Source organism: Piliocolobus tephrosceles, chromosome 5, assembly GCF_002776525.5.
Source record: "Piliocolobus tephrosceles isolate RC106 chromosome 5, ASM277652v3, whole genome shotgun sequence".
Taxonomy (NCBI): domain Eukaryota; kingdom Metazoa; phylum Chordata; class Mammalia; order Primates; family Cercopithecidae; genus Piliocolobus; species Piliocolobus tephrosceles.
In genome coordinates this window covers 150,598,434-150,620,555 of record NC_045438.1, presented here as the reverse complement: position 1 = coordinate 150,620,555, position 22,122 = coordinate 150,598,434, and the positions used below count along the sequence as shown (strand labels likewise).

The following is a 22,122-nucleotide window of genomic DNA, read 5'->3' as shown; positions in this document are numbered from 1 at the left end:
TTGATAGGCCGGGCGCGGTGGCTCAAGCCTGTAATCCCAGCACTTTGGGAGGCCGAGACGGGCGGATCACGAGGTCAGGAGATCGAGACCATCCTGGCTAACACGGTGAAACCCCGTCTCTACTAAAAAATACAAAAAAACTAGCCGGGCGAGGTGGCGGGCGCCTGTAGTCCCAGGTACTCCGGAGGCTGAGGCAGGAGAATGGCATAAACCCGGGAGGCGGAGCTTGCAGTGAGCTGAGATCCGGCCACTGCACTCCAGTCTGGGCGACAGAGCGAGACTCCGCCTCAAAAAAAAAAAAAAAAAAAAGAAGTCTGTTTGTTTAACGTTTTATTTCCCCAATTCATTTTGGTGAGGAGACCCTTTTTGGAGTAACATCTATTAACATGCCTTGAAACTACTACTTCTCAGCACATCCCTTAGCAAACGTAGTCCAGGTGACTCAGTAGCTGCCTTCCTAGGCTCACTGCTATTGCCTTTTATCTCTTGCAGTCCAAATAGTAAATTACAAACCTCCCATGGGCCGGATCCTTTAATGCTTAATCACTTCCAAGAGATCTTAAGCACTGAGCATACAGAACCCATGCTCTCTGGCCTGGCATTTGAGACTAGCCACAAAAGGCCCTCCCAGCCTATTAACCCCAGCTTCCTCTTGCTCCAGTGGAACTTGCCCTTACCTCAGAATTACTAACTATAATTTCATCTCTGTCCTTGTTCTCTCCTTCTTTTCCACCCTTCAAAATACATCATACCCCTTAAGGCCCAGTTCGATACATTTTTCTTCCCAGAAGCATTCTTGTTTAAATCCAAAGGAATTATCTTTTTTTCTCTGAAACCTTACAACACTGTTTAGTTCTTTTTTATGGCTCCTATCTCAATTATTTTATTTTTCATTTATCATGTATATGATCTGTGTGTGTGAGAGACAGCATTCATTCATTCCTTCATTCATTCACTCACTCATTCAGAGACAGGGTCTCCCTCTGTTGCCCAGACTGGAGTGCACTGGCACTATCATGGCTCATTGTAGCCTCAATCAGCTCAATTGATCCTACCACCTCAGCCTCCTGAGTAGCTGGGACTACAGGCACATGCCACCACGCCCAACTAATTTTTGTGTTTTTTGTAGAGATGGGGCTTCGCCATGTTGCCCTGGCTGGTATCAAACTCTTGGGTTCAGGTAATCCTCCCACCTTGGCTTCCCAAAGTGCTGGGATTACAGGCATAAGCCACTGTGCCCGGCCTGTATATATGTTTTATGTCCACTTGTAGACTAAGTTCCCTGAAAGCAGGATCCATACCGAATTCATCTTTGAAGCCTGCAATGTTTATAGTAGTCACTTTATAATTACTTATTGAATGATTAATGGCATTAAGATCTTGCAGGGAAGCAGGCACTTTTTTATATTATAAAAGACTAATAAGTTCTATGCAATGCTCTCTCTTGCCAAAAAAAAAAAAAAAAAAAAAAAAAAAGACTAAGTTATGTTCTGAATAGTTTTGGCACTATATATACTTTATTTTAATGCTTTTAAAATTGATTTAGGTATATATGATGTACTCAACTTACATCATCAACCCCAGATCCAAATTCAATTTTGTTAAACATTCACTCTGGTTTTATAACAACCAAGTTCCAAATGAACAGTTATGAAACAATAGTTTCAGCCAAGAGAATGTGGAATATTTACTGCATTCAAGGGCTCTTCCAGTGACTCTAGAGACCAACCACACAGGCGTAATCCAGTTAATCTTCCCGCCTCTGGGCAGGACTGAACTTCAACACTTCTAAGAAATGAAGATCTATCTTGTTTTTAAACATTTCCAGAAAAGGAGATTCCACAAACTCCCTTTAATGGCATCTTATAATACTTAACTTTTATTCCCAGGACATTTTCCTTTTCTTTTGACCTAAGTCAACTCTCCTTACGTTAAACAGCCAATAGAGGCTATTTTCCTTTCCTTTTTTTTTTTAAGTATCTTTACTGCTCTCCTTCTTATATCCCAGGCACTGTGCCCAAGCTTGATCCATGGTGAATTTCAGTGACATGCATCATCCTAAATATTAAGAAAAAAAAAATCCTCTCACCAAGAACCTCATTCTCTGCTGCTTTCAATAACCTCTGGTTTCTGTACTAAAACAATTTGCAGTCAGTATTTATTGAGCATGACCTACAAACCAGGCCTAGCAGTAGTCATTTAATTCATTAATTCACTTATCCATTCACAAATATGTATTGAGTACCTATTGTGTGCTAAGCACTAGAATTATAGCAGTGAATAAACATGCAAAGACTCGTGGAGCTCATGAGTATCCTATTACTTGCATTATCTGTAGTAATACTTACATTATTCATGTCTTTTATGAAGCTCCCAGTGGGGTGAAGCGAGAGAAGCAATATGCAAGCAAACAATAAACACATATGGCGCCAGGAGGTAATCAGTGACACAAAAATGTAACAGCGTGGGGGTACTGGAGAAAACTGGAACAGGTCCTATGAAAGCTTGTGGAAAAGCACGGATAGCCAGAGGGAATAGCAGGTGCAAAGGCACTGGGGCAGAGAGCACCTGTGTGTTCAAGGGCTGTGTTTTGAACACAGTTATTGTTATATATAGTGGAATCATCATTTATTCACTTCTTCAGTTATTGCTACATGTAGTGGAATAATCATTTATTTTCTTTTTTTTTTTTCTTTATAGAGACAGGGTCATGTTGTGTTGCCCAGGCTGGTCTTAACTTCTGGGCTCAAGCGATCCTCCTGTCTTGGCTTCCCAAAGTGTGGTATTACAGGCATGAGCCACTGCACCCAGGTCAAACTTAATTTAACAATTTGCTATTCTTCAAATAAGCTCAGCAAGCTAGAGACTGACATTCATAGTAATACTACTTAAAATAAAATGAGAGCTACCCCAAATTTTGAGGGTCTACCTGTCAGTAAGAATTATTCCAAAGTCTGTGAAAATTTCTAACAAAGTTAATCATTTAAAGTTGTTTTTGCTAATAAAAGGGCACATGAGAAAATTTTCATTTTAAGCATTTGCCCCCTAGAATTCAGACAAATATTAAAACCCTGCAGATGAAAAAAGAGTCCTGATGATACTGATACAACTGTTGCCAAATAGCAGCGCCCTTTGAACTACATTATGTCTTGAATTTCAAAATCTTTGATCACAGGCATTTTAGAATGGTGATACCTCAAACGAGTCATGGAGTATAGGTTGTTATTTTACTAAACATTTACTAGGAAGAAAGCCGAAGTCCAGAAATCTACATGATTTCCCTAAAACTCAAAGCAAGTGAATAGAAAAATTCTTGTTATTTTTTTTTCCTCAGCTGGAAGTGATCTCCCAATCCCCTTTCCCTCCTATAAAATTTTACAGCAGTTTGTAGCTCCCAAGACACTGATTCACATACGGTCCTGTTTTATGCCTTGGTTCTTCTGTGTGGGTCTTACTTCCAAATCTAAATGGTGAGCTCCATGACAGCAGGGACTATGTTCCATGCACCCCATAGTGCCTGTTTCAGTATCTCATACAGGGCAGCAACTGTATGTAATATTTTTTCAATTAATAAACATATTACCAGAAGGAGTTGGAACACAGACAAGAGCATGGAGTGGATGTAAGAACTACTATGAATAAGCAGAGGTTCAAGCTGGAGGATATATTTTTAGGTGTTTCATTACTTTCACATGCATGGTTTGGGGGAACTTGGTTCCTGCAATGGTCAAATAAGGATTCGGTCACTAGATGAGCGCTGGGGTCCCCTTCAGCATCACTATTCCATGGTACAGGTGGATAAACAAGCAAGGGTATATCATGCACAATTTGTAGTCTGCACAGAAATTAGAACATTTATTTGTCTGACTGTCACTAGAAAAATTATGGCCGTTACTAACACAGTTTTAAAGATGTTTAAAATAATTCCTTTGTCATGTCCTTGACATTTCCCTTGCAATCTCTTGTTAGTTCCATAAACTATTTACAAACTATTACCCTTCTTTTCCTGCCAAAAGGTAATTATAATTGAATAACACAACGTTTGTTACAAAAGGAGACATGCTTTTCTTAGGTCTTTACAGTAGTTTTGATTTTCCCATACAAACTACATTGACACTTCAAAAGGGAGAAAACCAATTTCTCAAGACTTATTTCTTGGAAATTGATGACTTAGTTTTTTTCTAATTTTTTAAAAACTTTATTTTAGAGAGAGGGTCTTGCTCTGTCACCTAGGCTGGAATGCAGTGGCATGGTCACAGCTCACTGCAGCCTCAACCTTCCAGCTCAAGCAATCCTCCCAAAAGGAGCTGGGACTATGGGTGCATGCCACCATGCCCAGCTAATTGTTATTTATTTTTTTTGTAGGGATGGGGGCTCGCTGTGTTGCCCAAGCTAGTTTCGAATTCCCCTGGCCTCAAGTGATCTTCCTGCTTTGGCTTCCCAAAGTGCTGGGATTACAGTTATGAACCACCATGCCTGGCCAGAAACTGATGACTCTGAAGAAAAATAAAGTCTTATTTTTTGCAAACCCACCATATTATACTAGAAAAATGTTATTTAAGACTTCTAATCGGGCCAGGCTCGATGGCTCACATCTGTAATCCCAGCACTTTGGGAGGCCAAGGTGGGCGGATTACCTGAGGTTAGAAGTTAAAGACCAGTCTGACCAACATGGTGAAACCCCATCTCTACTAAAGATACAAAAAATTAGCCAGGCGTGGTGGCACGCGCCTGTAATCCCAGCTACTCGGGAGGCTGAGGCAGGAGAATAGTTTGAACCCGGGAGGCAGAGGTTGCAGTGAGCCAAGATCGCACCATTGCACTCCAGCCTAGGCGACAAGGCAGGACTCTGTCTCAAAAAAAAAAAAAAAAGGGGGGGGGGCTGTGTTGTCAGGCTAGAGTTGCAGTGGGGCTTGGGGCAATCATATTCCTGGGATCAAGCAACCTCCCGAGTAGCTAGGACTACGGGCACAAGCCACTATACTTGTCTAATTTTGCTGTTGTTGTTGCAAAGATGGGGTCTTGTAATGTTGCCCAAGTTAGTATCGAACTCCTGACCCCAAGCAATTCTCCCACCTCGACCTCCCTAAGTGCTGAGCCACTGTGCCTGGCCCAGCAGACTTCTTAATGCGTACAGCTGAGTAAAACAACAAAATGCAAACCAAGTATAAATTTTACATTTTATTAATAGGAACCAACATTGTGAAAACATTTTTTTGTAAAGGCATTCATACCTTTTCAACTAAAAAAAGAGCCAAAAGCACAGATGTTTTCTAGTTGTTTTTGAAATCTGAAAGCTATTGCCTTCACTGCTTTCAACAACATTTGACTCCACCTTCTCAGAATCCCACTCCTTCTTCTTAGTTTGCAACTTATAAAACTCATACCAGCATTTAATTCCCTGCAGCTTGCGATACATCTGCTCCACCTTTATCAGGCTCTTAAAAATGTTAGCTTTGCATTTTTGTCAACCACTGAATATCTAATAAAGTTACTAAAGCGGTTTTTAATAAGGCAAATGTGTTGAATGATATATATAATCTGAGGTAATGAAGTTCCATGACTTACGAATAGGATGTAGCACAGTTAAACTCCACTCTTATCTAAAAGTCATCTCTGATGGCATTTCAGCAAAATTCAATTTACAGTTAAAAAAAAAAAAAAAAGAGGCGGGCACAGTGGCTCACGAGGTCAGGAGATCGAAACCCCGTCCCTACTAAATATACAAAAATTAGCTGGGTGTGGCAGCACATGCCTGTAATCCCAGCTACTCGGGAAGCTGAGGCAGAAGAATCGCTTGAACTCGGGAGGAGAAGGTTGCAGTGAGTTGAGATCGCGCCACTGCACTCCAGCCCAGAAACAGAGCTAGACTGCATCTCAAAAAAAAAAAGTAGCAGCAATGGCCAGGCACAGTGGCTCACGGTGGTAATACTAGCACTTTGGGAGGTGGAGGCAGGCGGATTACTTGAGGTCAGGAGTTTCAGACCAGCCTGGCCAACATGGTGAAACCTTGTTTCTACTAAAAATACAAAAATTAGCCTGGCATGGTGGCATGCACCTGTAATCCCAGCTACTTGGGAGGCTGAGGCATGAGAACTGCTTGAACCTGGGAGACGGAGGTTGCAGTGAGCCGAGATTGTGCCACTGCATTCCAGCCTGGGCAACAGAGCAAGACTCTGTCTCAAAAAAATAAAAAAAGAAGCAAGATCTTCTATGTTCCTTGGAGAACCAGAAGGCATCCGCGTTTTAAGATATGTAATCTGTAACCATTTTTCTGATCCATGAAAATGAGATGTGAAGGCGCTTTCAACTGCATTACCTCATTACCTCTGTGTCCTTTCATTTGTCCTTTCGAGTTGTGTGCTTTCACTAATACATTCTCCAACTGCAAAATGGTCAATTTGGAAAGCAATAAACTGACACCCACTTGTTACCTTTTTCACTTTTAGGGGCTGTAGGGAACTCAAGTACGTACTAGGCCTGTTTGTATCCTCTTGCTTACAATCTAGTTAAAAAGGTAAAACATAAAACAAGTATTCTTTTTCGAAGAAAAGTAATTTTTTTCCCTAAAATCATTTTAATACCTCTCAGAAACCCTCCTCAGACACAAAGTGATTAATCTAATACTTACTATGTCAAGATTATTTAATTTTATGTAAAGAAATATTTCTGGACATATACATCAGATTTTTGCAAGTGAGCCAAAACCTACCTTTTAATTTCTGTTTCCTTTTAATGTCATCTCAAATGTCACTCCTTTATAAATTTTTTATTTTTATTTTTTTTAGATGGAGTCTTGCTCTGTCGCCCAGGCTGGAGTATAGTGGCATGGTATCAACTCAGTGCAACCTCTGCCTCCCAGGTTCGAGCTATTCCCTTGCCTCAGCCTCCTGAGTAGCTGGGACTACAGGCGCCCACTACCACGCCTGGCTAATTTTTGCATTTTTAGTAGAGATGGGGTTTCACCATGTTAGCCATGCTGGTCTTGAACTTCTGACCTCAACTGATCTGCCCGCCTCAGCCTCCCAAAGCGCTGGGATTAAAGGCATGAGTCACCTCACCCAGCCCCCTTATAAAACTTTTAAGGATACTATTTCTCATTATCCTGAATGAGGATCTGTCTAATCAGATTCTGTCTAATCAGATTCTGTATGTGTGTATATATGTATATATCTATTTATATACAATTCCCTTTGTTCTGCTACAATATTAATTCTTAGAGGATAAAGCCTTGGTTTCCCTAATCTTTTCATTACCAAACAAAAATACTCTGCAAATTTACATTTTAAAGCAACTTTTGCTGGGCATAGTGGCTATAATACTAATGTTTTGAGAGGCTGAGACTGAAGGATCACTTGAAGCCAAGAGTTCAAGACCAGCCTGGGCAACAGAGTCTCTACAAAAAAATAACATCAGCCAGGTGCAGTGGCATGTGCCTGTAGTCCCAGATACTCAGGAGGCTGAAGCAAGAGGACTGCTTGAGCCCAGACGTTTAAGGATGCAGTGAGCTGTGATCATGTCACTGCACTCCAGCCTGTATAACAGAGCAAGGCTGTCTCTAAAAAATAAAATAAAAATAATTTACAAAAATTAAGGCAACTTCCTGGTGAATTACCTCTTAAACAATCATGTAAATCTTTGTTTTCACGTGTGACGTCTGCTTAAAATAGCACAGCCGAGTCAGTGTAAATCCTTCAGTGGCACAGCCAGGATAGCAGCACCCCAACAGTACTTTGCCAAAGTCTCCATTTTTACTTCAACTGCCACAGTAACAGACTGCTGTCACCTTACAGGCATTATTTTTGTGTTTACTGGATTCCCACTCCTTTCCCAAAAAGACACAAGCAATGACCCTATACATCTGTATATTATGTCAATGGTCAGTCACCTTCTCAGCTCTGAGAGATTCCACCAATGACCAAGAAATCCTTTGGGTATACTGAACACAATGAGATGTCTAGGGGAAAAAAGAAAGAAGGGGAGAGCTAGGTACAGTCGTATGCACCTGCAGTCCCAGCTGCTTGGGAGGCTGAGGTGGGAGGATCACTTGAGCCCAGGAGGTTGAGGTTGCAAACTATGATTGCACCTGTGAATAGCCACTGCACTCCAGCCTGGGCAACCTAGTGAGATTCCATTGCTAAAAGGAAATAATAATAATAACAAAAAAAGAGAAGAGAATGTAGAACTATAAGGGAATTTCTCCTTCCCATAATTATCTCCCTTTCCTCACCTTGCCTCCCTGCCTAGTGAAGTACAACTCATACTACTGAAGACCTGTTCAAATGTCCCTTCCTCCAATGTTTTCTCAACTTCCTCCCTGTAATTATTGCCTCCTCTGTGCTGTCTTAGCCAGCAGCTCTCCCTCTCTAACACACGCTCATCTACCTAAATAACTGCACATTTTACATTAATTTAGGATTGTGGTAACAAACGGAATACCTACTAAGATAATACTTGGCACACAGTGTAACTCAGTCTATGGCAGCTACTGTTATCAATATTATCATTACGTACTGATGGACTTCTCTCCCCCATTAATAGCACCGCTACTGCTGTAGAGCATTTGTTGTGTACCAGGCACCAACCTAAATACTTTATATTCTCACCAAGCAGGGAGGTTTTCTGAGCAAAGGACTGTGCTAACTTATCTTTATTCCCTCTAGGTATAGGATAGTGTAGATAGGTATTCAGTATTTGCTGAATTAAATAGAAAGAGAAGTGAAAAGGCAAAAAAAGGCCATGTGTGTGGGAGTTGCTACAGACTATTTGGTTCTGTGTCAAAAATTTCAATGCAAAACACACTACTTCCTAGCACCCAAATCTGAAATCAAAACGGCTTCCCTTCGGGAAAAAAGTCTGCTCTATGTGGACTTGCTTTGCTTTGTACGAAGGAGTGTGTCCTCTCCTTTACACTGCCTTCTTCCTCTCTTTGTACAATTAATCCGCTGTTCACATTTGAAGACCCAGCTGCCATTAACAGCCTGTTCTGCCACTACCTACTTTGAAAAACTGAGCCCCAGAGCTCTCTGAAAAGCCCCATTTCTCCAGTTGTAGGAACACTAGCTTGCCAATGTCCTGTTTTGTGATTACGTTTCAACTTTGTCAATTTGAAAGACTACAATTAATATGAAAGTGACACTTCGAATTTGTTCACATTTCACCACACCATGTTATGAATACTGAGTCATACCAAGTAAAGTTCTAGATTTCACGTTCAAATTTTTCTTTGAATGCCAAGTTTCAACGCTTTTCTCTTTTTCATCTTTCTCCTAATATCAAAGATGTGAAGATTCATTAAAAAAAAAAAAAAAAGGAAGACTTAAACTTCATTCATCTCAGAGGAACCGGACTGAAATTGAAAGGAAAACCCAGCACCGAGAGTCTGTGTGATCACAAAACTGCCTTCACTACTGCTTTTCTAAAAGCAGCTCTGCCAGCAGGAACTCCAGCCTGTATCTCAACATATCTCCTAAGGAACGCTAGACTCATCACCCTTATTACTGGTGAGTTTTACTGACAGACCTACCTTCCCATTTAAACATCTGTCAAGTAACAGCTGTCTTTTGGCAATGTAATTAATCATTTCCTTTACATATGCCTATATATACATACCAAATAATGTCTTACATTACACAGTTGGCACTGACTGATTGTGAAGATGTGAAAGCCTCTTAAAGATTCAAAGCCAGCAGCATTTGCTGCACATCTACAAGGCATTGTCCCTGATCTCAGGGAATGCACAGTCTGTTCTAGGAAACTACTATCTTTGGAAAATACTACTCTGCATTGCAATTCAAATTTCTGTGGATGCATGGAGAAGGTATCTCTACAAAGACCTAATTCATGCTTTCATTCATTTAATGAATAAATCTGAAAACAGGAAATCATCCTCTCAAAACCCAGACCAATATTTTAACAGCACAGAGCTTCCATTTAACACTGTACACAGAAACTAGTGGTGCATAAGCAATGAAGCACTAATTCAATTCTAACTCTTTCAAATACTCTACTCATTTCATATCTAATCCTTTATCATTCATTTTCAAAATCCGCTTTACTGGCTGCCGAGGGGTGGGGGTGGGAGTGTCACAAATGCACAATCTGTGGTATCTCCAGTGCTTTCATATCCTGATCACTTCTCAAAAAACCTAGCCACCCAAATAACTTCTCCAACAGCACATTCAAAGGTGATGTGGATATTTTCAAACACAGAATACTTCTTCTTCAATAAAAAGAGTCCAGAAGATAAGTTGCAAATGTCTAAGCATCTGCTATCAGATCTTATCTGCTATCTCTGATAAATGATTATTGTTACTCATAAAAATGAGAAGAAAAATAAAACATAGATTAAATCTGAGTCATGCTAACATCACCACCATGGGCAATCTCTGGGTCTGGCTCAGAACTTCTGGACCAAGACCTCATTTCATGTGCCTATCTCTCCAGTCCCCTCTGCCTCACTGCACCATGCCAGGTGCATCCAGCCACAGAGAGGAGAATGCTAGGCTGACTCTATGGCCCCAGGTGACCAAAGCTAAAGGACCGGAGGCAGTCCAGGGATTGCAAACATTTACTCCCAGTTAAGTCACGCTGGAAAGGACTGATGAAGAGTACACACTGCTGGGGCTGACTCGGGCCAAGTGGGAGCCAAGAGACTCCCTCGTCCAGAAGGCTTTCACTGTTCTAGACAGGGAGATGGATCAACAAAGAGACAAGGGAGATGGATATCTTTTCTTCCTGGGGCCTATACTCCATGTGACCTGGTACTCTGTCCGTGGCACTGTAGACATCTAAAGGCACAGAGTTACAGTAAGAACATCTGGTTCTGAACGAAGCCAGGAAGAAAGAAAGGGAAGAGTAGAACCTGTAGGAATTTCAAGATAGAAACACACAGCACTTCACTTGAACCCGGGAGGTGGAGGTTGCAATGAGCCAAGTTCATACCATTGCACTCCAGCCTGGGCAACAAGGGCGCAACTCCATCTCAAAACAACAAAACAACAATGCCACCTAACAACCACCACCACCACGACCACCCTATGTTTCCGAGGATTGTTTTGTTGTTGTTGTTGTTGTTAAAAAGAGAAAAAAAAAGCATTTAGAAATATGATTTATAATGACAAAGTATGGTATACTGTATTACTGTTCCAAATGACTCCTGGCCCTCTTGGTAAGGGAATTACACAACCTTGCCTATTGCTACATGGCATGCAGTGCCTGTAGTAGGAAAGAATATAATTCCTGACCCTACTGACATCAGGCTTGGCTGTGTGACTTGCTTTGGCCAATTAAGTATGAACAAAGTGACATATGCCAGTCTGGCCACAACAGCTTTAAGAAGCCAGTGCACAGTTGTCTTTCTTTTGTTCCCCTCTGTCACAGTATTAGCAAGTCCCAGATAGGGGTTGTTCCTTCAATCTGGAGCCCAGATTGAAGTCATATGGTACATGGCCACAGGGAACCTCGGCTGACATGTAACATCAGAGAAATATATTTTTGTTGTTTCTAGCCACTGAACATTTAAGGTTGTTACTGCTGCATCACGGAGCATAAGCAGACTCACACACAAAGCAGTTCCTTTAAAGTGAACCTAGATCATTATCCACCCTACATTCTATACTTATCAATTATCTTCTGTCTTGCAGCCATATGAATTTCTTGCAAGTACAGTTCTGATCATGTAGCTTTTCTATATAAAGATCCTAAATGATCTTCATAGCCTACCAGATTAAGTCCAGACTCCCAAAGCTCTGTAAACTACACTCTCCCAGTTTTTTAAAAATACGATCTTCCTTTCACGTACTCTACACTTTAACCTGAGTGTGCAACTTATTTCCTAATACATCAATTACTTTCTTGTCTTCTTTTACAAACCACTTGATTCTTTTTTTTTTTTTTTCGTTGAGACAGAGTCTTACTCTTGTCGCCCACGCTACAGTGCGATGGAAGGATCTCGGCTCACTGCAACCTCTGCCTCCCGGGTCAAGCTATTCTCCTGTCTCAGCCTCCTGAGTAGCTGGGATTACAGGCACCCACCACCATGCCCAGCTAATTTTTTTTTTTTTTGGTATTTTTAGTAGAGACGGGGTTTTGTCATGTTGGCCAGGCTGGTCTCAAACTCCTGATCTCAGGTGATCCATCCGCCTCAGCCTCCCAAAGTGTTGGGATTACAGGTGTGAGCCACTGGGACTAGTCCCTACATCTTGATTCTTATCCTAAATTTCTGCATCTTGACATCTTATCCATTCTTGGAAGGCCTACTGAAACTCCATGTTGAGCTGTGAAGCCGCCTTCCTCAGAAGACATAAGACACAAAGTACTGAGGTAGTGAATGATGACGTTACCATCATCTATTTTCCATTACTTGGATTATAGTATATCTAATCTTCCTCATCATGTTATGAATTCTAGAAAACAAGAACCACTAGTTTAATCACTCTTGAGCCCCACAAACTCCTTGCACAATACTTTTTACAGAAAGTTTTCATTTAATGTTTGCTGAATTAATACATTTTGAATGGATAAAAACAATTCCTAGGAAAAATGCGTAGCGAGAAGGTTATGCTGTCATTGAGTTCATGCAGCTGCAACACTCTTGGACCCAGATATAAAAGTAAAAATGTAAAAGATCAAGGTAGGTCTGCTGCATTTGATTATGTAATGAAATAAGCAAAAGCCTTAGGAAGCATACTGGTGTTCAGTAGTAAGCCATGTGTTTGATCTGAAACAGAGCTGTCCAATAGAAATATAATGCTAGCCATATAAATAATTTAAAATGTTTTTGTAGTCACGCTGAAAAGTAAAAACAGGCCAGCCATGGTGGCTTATGCCTGTAATCCCAGCACTTTGGGAGACCAAAGTGGGCAGATCACTTGAGGCCAGGAGTTCGAGACCAGCTTGGTCAACATGGTGAAACCCCGTCTCTACCGAAAAATGCAAAAATGACCTGGGCGTGGTGGCACATGCCTGTAGTCGCAGTTACTTGGAAGGCTGAGGTGAGAGAATTGCTTGAACCCAGGAGGTAGGGGGTGCAGTGAGCTGAAATTATGCCACTGCACTCCGGCCTGGGTGACAGAGTGAGAGTCTGTCTCAAAAAAACAAAGACAAAAAAAGTAAAAAGAGATGAAATAATTTAATATAAAAATAATATATTTAACCAAATATATAAAAAACATCCTACATTCTTTTTCTTTCTTGTACCAAGTCTTCTAAATCTAGCATACATTTTGCACTTACATCTCAAGGAACACTAGCCACATATCATATGTTCATAAACCACTTGTGGCTAAATGGCTACTGTACTGAATAGTACAGATCTAGAACTTACCTCATTGAGGCCAAATGCTTAGTAGCAAAACAGCAGAGGCAAGAGAAAATGAAGGCAATCACAGATTGTGAAGCCAGACTAAATAAAGTTGCATTTCAGATGGCATAAACTGTACCTAATAAGGTTTCCCCCTCACTTTTTCTGAGCAACTTTTATAAAGGCAGGTGTTTGGTATGTATCTGTGTGCTTCTTCAAATGATTCAGTTTCAAAAAGTAACAATTTTGTTATAATGTAGTCAATGTCTTCAGCTTAAAATTTTGCCAAAAATTTATAAACATAGAAGTGAGATCAAACACCTTGAAGTTCAGTAGCCTAACCTAACTCATAAATAAAACAAAAAACATTGAAAGTGAATTTAATTCACAAGCTCTAACTACTCAAATAAATCACACATGAAATTATATGATACTCAACAAAACAATCGTGAGTTTAAAATGAGCAAACGGACTAAAAAAGAATATGATCCTACACAAACTGATTTTTCAGTGATTTATACGTTTTCCCCCCACATTCTTCCTTCTCACTCTTTCCTTGTATCTTGGCACATAAAATCCAACACATAGAAAAACTCATTTACAATCATGTGGTGTCATAGAAAATACAGTTGTCCCTCTGTATCCTTGGAGACTGGTTCCAGGAGCTCCCTGGATACAGGGATACAGGATAACAAAATCTGCAGATGCTGAAATCATCCTGGACTGTACCTGACTGGCAATCAGGAGGCCTAGACTGGAGCCAAGCTCTCCCCCTGAATGGTTTTAGCCAATTAAGCATCAGTCTCTTTGGTCTTGAATAAAAAGGTTTGAATGGTCAGAGTTTAAAAATCTCTTCTAGCCGGGCATGGTGGCTCATGCCTGTAATCCCAGCACTTTGGGAGGCCGAGGCAGGCAGATCACCTGAGGTCAAGAGTTTGAGACCAGCCTGACCAACATGGAAAAACCCTGTCTTTACTAAAAACACAAAATTACAGGCGTGGTGACACATGCCTGTAATCCCAGCTACTTGGGAGGCTGAGGCAGGAGAATTGTTTGAACCTGGGAGGAGACTGCAGTGAGCCAAGATCGCACATTGCATTCCAGTCTGGGCAACAAGAGCGAAACTCCATCTCGGGAAAAAAAAAAAAATCTCTTCTAGCTCTGTAGTGCTAAATTGAGACATAGAAGGTGCTCAATAAATATTGAGGGATAGAAGAAGAAAATGAAAAAAAGGAGGAAGAATTCTTTTTTTTATTCCTGTGTGTTTCAGTGTGGCTCCTCAGGAAGGAAAGATACTTGTCCCAGATAAGACAAAACCATGACAAGCGAGGGGTCTTAGAACACGCCAGACATTCTGGGGGCCACCTGGGAATGCAGAAACTGGGCTTTTGCAGGCAGAGCTGCTTTGACTGAGGACACTTCCCTGTACCTATCAATAGAGTACATGTAATGGCATAATTAGGAAGTGATTCTCCACACAAGTGTCTTCTTCCTCTGCACCACCTCTTGCCAAAATCCAAAGTTAATCAGAAGGTGGCTAAACTAACAAGCACTTTCCGCTTTCTTCTTCTTCTTTTTTTGTTTTCAGACAAGGTCTTGCTGTCACCCAGGCTAGAGTGCAGTGGCATGATCATATCTCACTGAAGCCTCAGACTCCTGGGCTCAAGCGATCTTCCCACCTTAGCCTCCCAAGCAGCTGGGACTACAAGGACATGCTACTATGCCCGGCTAATAATAATAATGATGATGATGATGATGATGATAATAATAATGTTATTATTGTTATTTTAAAGACAAGGTCTCCTTATGTTGCCCAGGCTGGTCTCAGATTCCTGGCCTCAAGCAATACTCCTGCCTCAGCCTCCCAAAGTGCTGTGATTACAGGCATAAGCTACCACACCCAGTCGAATTTCCCTCATTTACATCTATCTGCAATACTTCTCAGACAAAAACCTCAGACTCAAAACTACAGTCACACTGAGAAGGAAAGATACTCCAACCCTACAAATCATGAGCCAAAACCTCTCTTTTCCCCTGTAAACTATGGAGAGGTAAGAAGCAGATGTCTCATATTTGCCCAAAAGCTTGCTTTTCTGCTTTTCTGTCTAAAAGAAACAAAACACACTTCCATAAATACTACACCATAATACACAACTGGTAAAAGTACTAAAGGGTATGCATGAGGCTTATGCTGAAATAAATGTTTCTCCACTCAAGAGTGCAAATTTAGAAAATGTAACATTTATCAAAGAGAAAAATCCAAAGACATGGTACAAAGCAATTTACAAAGACAGAAACTTACATACATTTCCCTTGTATTCTGACATGCTACATTACACATGCTATATAAAAGAATTTTAAATCTAACTTTTAAAACTCAGCTGGAAGAGTTATCTTCATCTTTTCCTTGCCCTAACACAACACTTAGAAAAAATAACTTTTAGGAGTTAGGAACAAAAGAAACCCAATTCGGGAGGCCGAGGAAGGAGGATAGCTTGAAGCCAGGAATTTGAGACCAGACTGAGCAACAGAGTGAGACCTCATCTTTACAAAGAATTAAAAACTTAGCCAAGTGTGGTGGCTCATGTCTCTAGTCTCAGCTACTTGGGAGGCTGAGGCAGGAGGATCGCTTAAGCCCAGGAGTTTGAGGCTGCAGTTCAAGGATGCAGTGGGCTATGATTGTGCCACTGTATTTCAAGCTGGGTAAGACCCTGTCTCTTAAAAAAATAAAGAAACCCAATTTGGGGAGAACAAGTGTATGAATTCTCAACCCCACCACCACCAGCAGCATCATTTATAAATCTGCGGCTTTTCTTAATTTTCATTGGTTCTTCCTCCTCTTTTCATTCTCCAAAGTGGAGTGAGTCCCAAGGTGCTATCCTCTATTCTCTCATATCTTCTATTCCACTTAATCCTGTTTTCAAGACATCCCTCTTCCTCCACTTCCTACTCTCTTCACCCCAATAATTTATCTGATCTTTGTAAGGCAGGGTCTGCAAATTCGTATCACCTGCTAAGCATTCGATCAGAAGGCTGCCATCATTTCCAACTCAGCCACCTGAGTTGGAACCCATCAACTTCCCACTGAACGAAACTAGCTCTTCCTTCTTTAGTTTCTGCTGATTTTTCATTCACTCAGTTTCAAACCCCAGACACATCTCTGACTCTTGCTGTACTGTCTTTTCCTATATGCTGTTAGCATCAAAGTCCTGGGTTACTTTATTTCTGTAATGTTTTCATAATTCTTCCCTTCTTCTTTCCTACTCTCACGGGCACTACTCCTGTGCAAACTCTTATTACCTTTTTTTTCTGATGTATTTTACTGAATACCACTGCTAGCTTCCCTACTGATCAAGCTTTGTTCAAAACAGGCAACAGAGACATTGAACGTATCAAGGTCCAACCCTGACATCAAGACCTGTCACAGCTGGGTGATACTTTGCAGTGGTAGGAATGTCTTTTGTATGCTAATGAGATGACTGGTGGCTGGGGTCCCTAGGTGGCTTCAAGATAGGGTGGGTTACCAGGAAGACCAAGGCAGGATTAGAGGGTTGGGACATTTAGTCCCATTCCTGACTTCCGGGAGGGGAGAGATGCTACAGACTGAGTTCAATGGATTCAATCAATTAAGCCCTATGTGATGGAGCCTTCATAAACATCCCTAAACTACAAGGATAGCAGAGCATCTGGGTTGCTGAACACACAGAAAGGGCAAAGAAGCTTCATGCTGCCCTATATACCTTGCCCTATGCATTACTGCCATCTGACTCTTCCTGAGTCTTATCCGTTATCATAAGCTGGTGATATTATGTAAAGGGCATTCCTGAGTTCTGTGAGCCATTCTAGCAAATTATGGAACCTGAAGAGGGGGACATAGGAACTCTTGATTTATAGCCGGTAGGTCAGAAGTATAGGTGGCAACCTGGGACTTGTGAATGGCATCTAAAGTGGAGGCAGCCTTGTGGGACTGAGCCCTTAACCTGTAGGTCTGTGCTAACTCCAGGTAACATGCCAGAATTGAACCAGATAGTAAGGCACTCAGCTGATTCTGGAGAACTGGAGAATTTACTGGTGCTGGGGAAAACACCATATATTTGGTGTCTGGAGTGTTCTGGGTAAATACAGTTCAGTCACCCAGGATTCCTCTTCATGTACCTTTAGTCCAACTCTACACCTTGCCCTTACCTGAGCACAGTTGACACTCTCCTAGTTCTATCTCTTGGCACATCTGTCTACAATCAAATAACCAAATGTGGGCTTTCAGAAGCTCTGCGTGTTTTTCATTCAATGTATCCCAAGTATTTAATGTTTTTGATGTTTTGATGGTTAAAAATTTTATTTTTGAATTGTTTATTGACAGTATAAAGAAATGTATTTTGACCTTTCTTCTGCCACCTTGCAGGAGCTTGTTTGCAGATTTCTTAAGGTTTTCCAAGTATACAACCTTATGGTACCTTATTGTAAATATACTTTTGCTACTTCTTTTCCATCTTGAATTTCTTTTACTTATTTTTCTTGCTTGATTGCACTGCCTAGGACCTCCTGTCAATGCACAATATAAGTTGTTAGATCAATATCCTTGCCTTATTCCCCATTTTAGGCAGAAAGTATTCAGTCTTTTACTACTACATAGGATGTCAGATGTAGATTTCTCATGGGTCTTTTATCATATTGAGGTTTCTGTCTACTGTTAGCTTGCTGCAAGTGTTTGTATCATAAATTCATATATAAATACTGAATTCGGTCAAATCCTTTTTTCCCTGCATCTTTTTTTTTTTTTTTTTTTTGAGACGGAGTCTTGCTCTGTTGCCCAGCCTGGAATGCAGTGGTGCAATCTTAGCTCACTGCAACCTCTGCTTCCCAGGTTCAAGTGATTCTCCTGCCTCAGCCTCCCAAGTAGCTGGGACTATAGGTGCGCGCCACCGTGCCTGGCTAATTTTTGAGTTGGGGTTTCACTGTGTTAGCCAGGCTGGTCTTGATCACCTGACCTCGTGATCTGCCCACCTCAGCTTCCCAAAGTGCTGGGATTACAGGCATGAGCCACCACGTCCCATCCCTTTCTTTTTTTTTTGAGACGGGGTGGGGGGTCTGTCGCCCAGGCTGAAGTGCAGTTGCATGATCAAGCTCACTACAGCCTCAACTTACTGTAATCAAGTGATCATCCCACGTCAGCCTCCTAAGTAGCTGGGACTACAGGCACATGCCATCATGCCCTGCTAACTTTTTTTGTTTTCTATATTTAGTAGAGACAAGGTCTTGCTATGTTGCTCAGGCTAGTCTCAAACAATCCTCCTGCCTTGGCTTCCAAAGGTCTGAGATTACAGGCATGAGTCACTGCACCTGGTCTTTTTCTGCATCTTGGATATGATCACATAGTTTTTCTTTTTCATTCTGTTAATAAGAATTATAGTGATTTTTTCATAATCACGACTTTTTGTTTTTTACAGCAGTTTTAGGATTACAGAAAAATTGGGCAGATAGTACAGAGTTCCTATATAGTCTCGCTTGTCCCCACTCCCTACTGTTAAGAATTGTTTCCCCAATTATTAACATCTTTATTAGTGTGGTACATTTGTTATAACTGATGAACCAATATTGATACATTATTCATAACTAAACTCCACAGTTTATATTAGGGTCCACTCTTTGAGCTGTATGGTTCTATGAATTTTGACAAATGCATAATGTCATATATCTGCCATTACAGTATCACACAGTACAGCTTCCCCTATGCTTTACTTATTCATCCCTATCCCAACTCCCTCTCAATTAAAGAAAGCTGTTACTACTAATAATAGTATTCAAAGAGTACTGTCCCAGGGGTTGATAGAAAGGATGTGAGACCTTTCCTGCATAGCAGTTGGGTAAGAATAATGGTAACTCAACCATGGCTGAGTTATCATTAACTCAACTGGACCAGCTAGGCATTTGGATCTTCTTAAAAATGGATTCAAAGCAGCTGGATCTATCTGCTGCTAACACCTTGTACTAAATTATTAATTTCGGTTTTGGGTTTTTCAGATTGAGGATTTATTTCTATTGGGTTATTTTCCAAATCAGTTATGCCACTTTCTATAATTTCTAGTTCTCTCCAACATTTTCAGTCTTATATTTTATGTCTTTGAAGATAACAAATATATTTATTTTGGAGTTCGTGTCTAATAATTTGGCCATCTGAAGCATCTATGGTTCTATTTCTAATTTTTATTATTTCTGCTGGCTCTTGTTCATGTCACATCTTGTCATGTACCTCCTTAACTTTGATGGTGTATTGGACATTGTATTTTTAAAACAGTTTGTGGAATCACTAAAGACTTAGGATTTCATTCACTTCTGCCAGGTGCCTATGGGCACCTGCATTCTGGTATCACTTTGTTCCAATTTTTGTGCCTGAGATTTCCTGGATCATACAAATGACTTGGAACCACACAAGAATCCATGTGATGGCTGGTTTACCTCTGTTTCACTTTCATACCCTACCCCTGGCGGCATCTCAATCAACTTTACCAACCCAAAGTATGAGGAGATTAGCAAGGACTCCACCTCTGGAAGGACCTGAACTCTAATACTTTGTCCTCCTCAGCCCCACAAAGCAGTCAGCAATATGTATTTGCTCCGTCTTTAAGCCGCTCCTTCCTGAATGGCATATATCTAAACGCTAGGTTCATCTCTCTAAATTTTTACCTCTTTCTAGATCTTGGTCTGGTAATTCCTCACTAACCTGGCTTATCTCCAGTGTCTTCAGGCATAAGTTCTTAATATTTTGTCCAGTCCTAGTTGTCCTCAGTGGAAAAGGCAATGCTAATTACTTAGTTTGTCATTTCTGACAGCATAAGTCTGAACAGGAACTTTCTATGAATTTCACAAATATTTTGCCTCTTGTCTTTAATATAATCAATTTTACATTATATTGTACACATACCAATCATCTTTTGGTATATGTGGGAAATTGGTTCTGGAACTCCCATGTATACCAAAGTCCACACAGACTGCAGTCCTACTCTGTTGGTCCCCTGGAACCCACCTATAGGAAAAGTTGGCCCTCTGTATACATGGGTTTCATGTCCCACGAATACTGTATTTTCTGTCTGCGTTTAGTTGAAAAAAATTTGCATATAAGTGGACCTGGGCAGTTCAAACCTGTGTCATTCAGGGTTCAACAGTATTCCCCTCCCCCCGCTCCCATCAGAATGCTAGGACTCTGTCTGACTCATGCAGCAGCTGTCCCCTGCCCAGAATAATTATTTGTTAAATCGAAACAACCAGGCTTCTCTGAGGCTTTTGATTACTTATGCCCAAATCTCATCGTTTTAAATAAAATTTTATTCTTACATAATCATCATTAAAAGCACCTTGCTCTTTCCCACTTTCTTTCAACATTTACATGGTTTCTATGAGGCAAGGCCTGTATCTACTTTGTGTCCATCTTTATTTGATTCTATTGAGTCATTTATTTGATTTCAAGATGATCTTTATGCTTTCCAGATGTGCCTTATGGCACGCATATAGGCATTGTTTAACATCGTGATTCAGCTTTAATTTTATTTTGAAAATTTCACGACACTTCTTAGGAACAATCAACAGGATATCCAGCAAAAATAAGGCTGGGAACCACTAGGCTATATATGCTCACTAGAAAGTGACAAGAACATTCCTGTGTACAAAGCAATAGTGATTTTTAAAAATGTTTTTGTGTCTCTTTTTCATTTCAGTGCTTTTCCTTCACTAAGCAGGCATATGTGGAGTTGCGCAGTATTTCATTGATATTTTTCTGTGGGGGAATACTTTGTACTACAAGACTGACTGTTCTGAAACTTTGGGGAACCAACAGCAAGGGATATAAAAACTAGATAAACAGCACTTACACATTCTAGTAGAGACCAATTTTAGGGATTATGTCTACACTGACAATTGCTCGGGGAGAATCTCCTGATTCCCTAGATTCGGCCAGAATGCCACTGCCAATACTTTTCTAATATATTATCTATTTCTACTTTCTTAACAGATCTCATTATCATTTGTTCAATGCATGCCTTCCTTGCTAAAGCTGAAACTCTTAGTGCCAAGGACAATGTCTTAAATAAGGAGAAGGCATACAGCAGCATTTTAGTGGGTTTCCATAATCCGAGATGGATTGTTCTTCATAACCCCAGGGGAAAGTAAGCTTTGTCTTTTCTGGATTCCATACTGTCACCCAACTTGTCTTAGATTCCAACCACATAGTTTGTGTAGGTAAGCCTGTTCTAATCCTATCTCAAGAAACACAGCTATAATCAGCATCACTGGCCAGGGGCTGGTCAAATTTCTCATTCCTTTTGGTGCTAAGTGTCCCTCTGATACTCAACAAAATGCTCACTGGTAACAAAATCAATCTTCAGTTATTCAGGGGCTGGTCATTCAGATTCCTTACTTCTCATATTCCCCCACTTCCCTCCTCTAACTATTCTCTAACTTCTAGGCTTCTCACTGGTCAAGATGCCATCAAAGGTTGGCCAGAGCAGGTGGGGAAAAAACTAACTAGTGGCCATTGTGATGGGCTAGGAACTCCAACGAGGCATATAAAGTTGGTAGAATGTTGATGGGGAAAAAACTAACTAGTGGCCATTGTGATGGGCTAGGAACTCCAATGAGGCATATAAAGTTGGTAGAATGTTGAATCTCTATTTAAAAGTGTGAAGAACTTTTCCAATGATAACAACTAATCTCAGTGGGGCCAGGAAAAGATCGTTTGTCCAATCAGTAATCATGGTTACCAACTACCATCCTATGATATCACCATAGTTGTTCCTCCACATTCTAGGGTGTTGATACTGTGCAGT

At 40.7% G+C, this 22,122-nt stretch overlaps 1 protein-coding gene across 7 annotated transcripts in view; it reads right to left on the bottom strand.

Annotated features, from left to right (window-relative positions):
* The window catches only part of KIF13A (kinesin family member 13A), a 234,948-nt gene that overhangs the window by 120,057 nt on the left and 92,769 nt on the right, over positions 1 to 22,122 (bottom strand). The window lies entirely within an intron of this gene.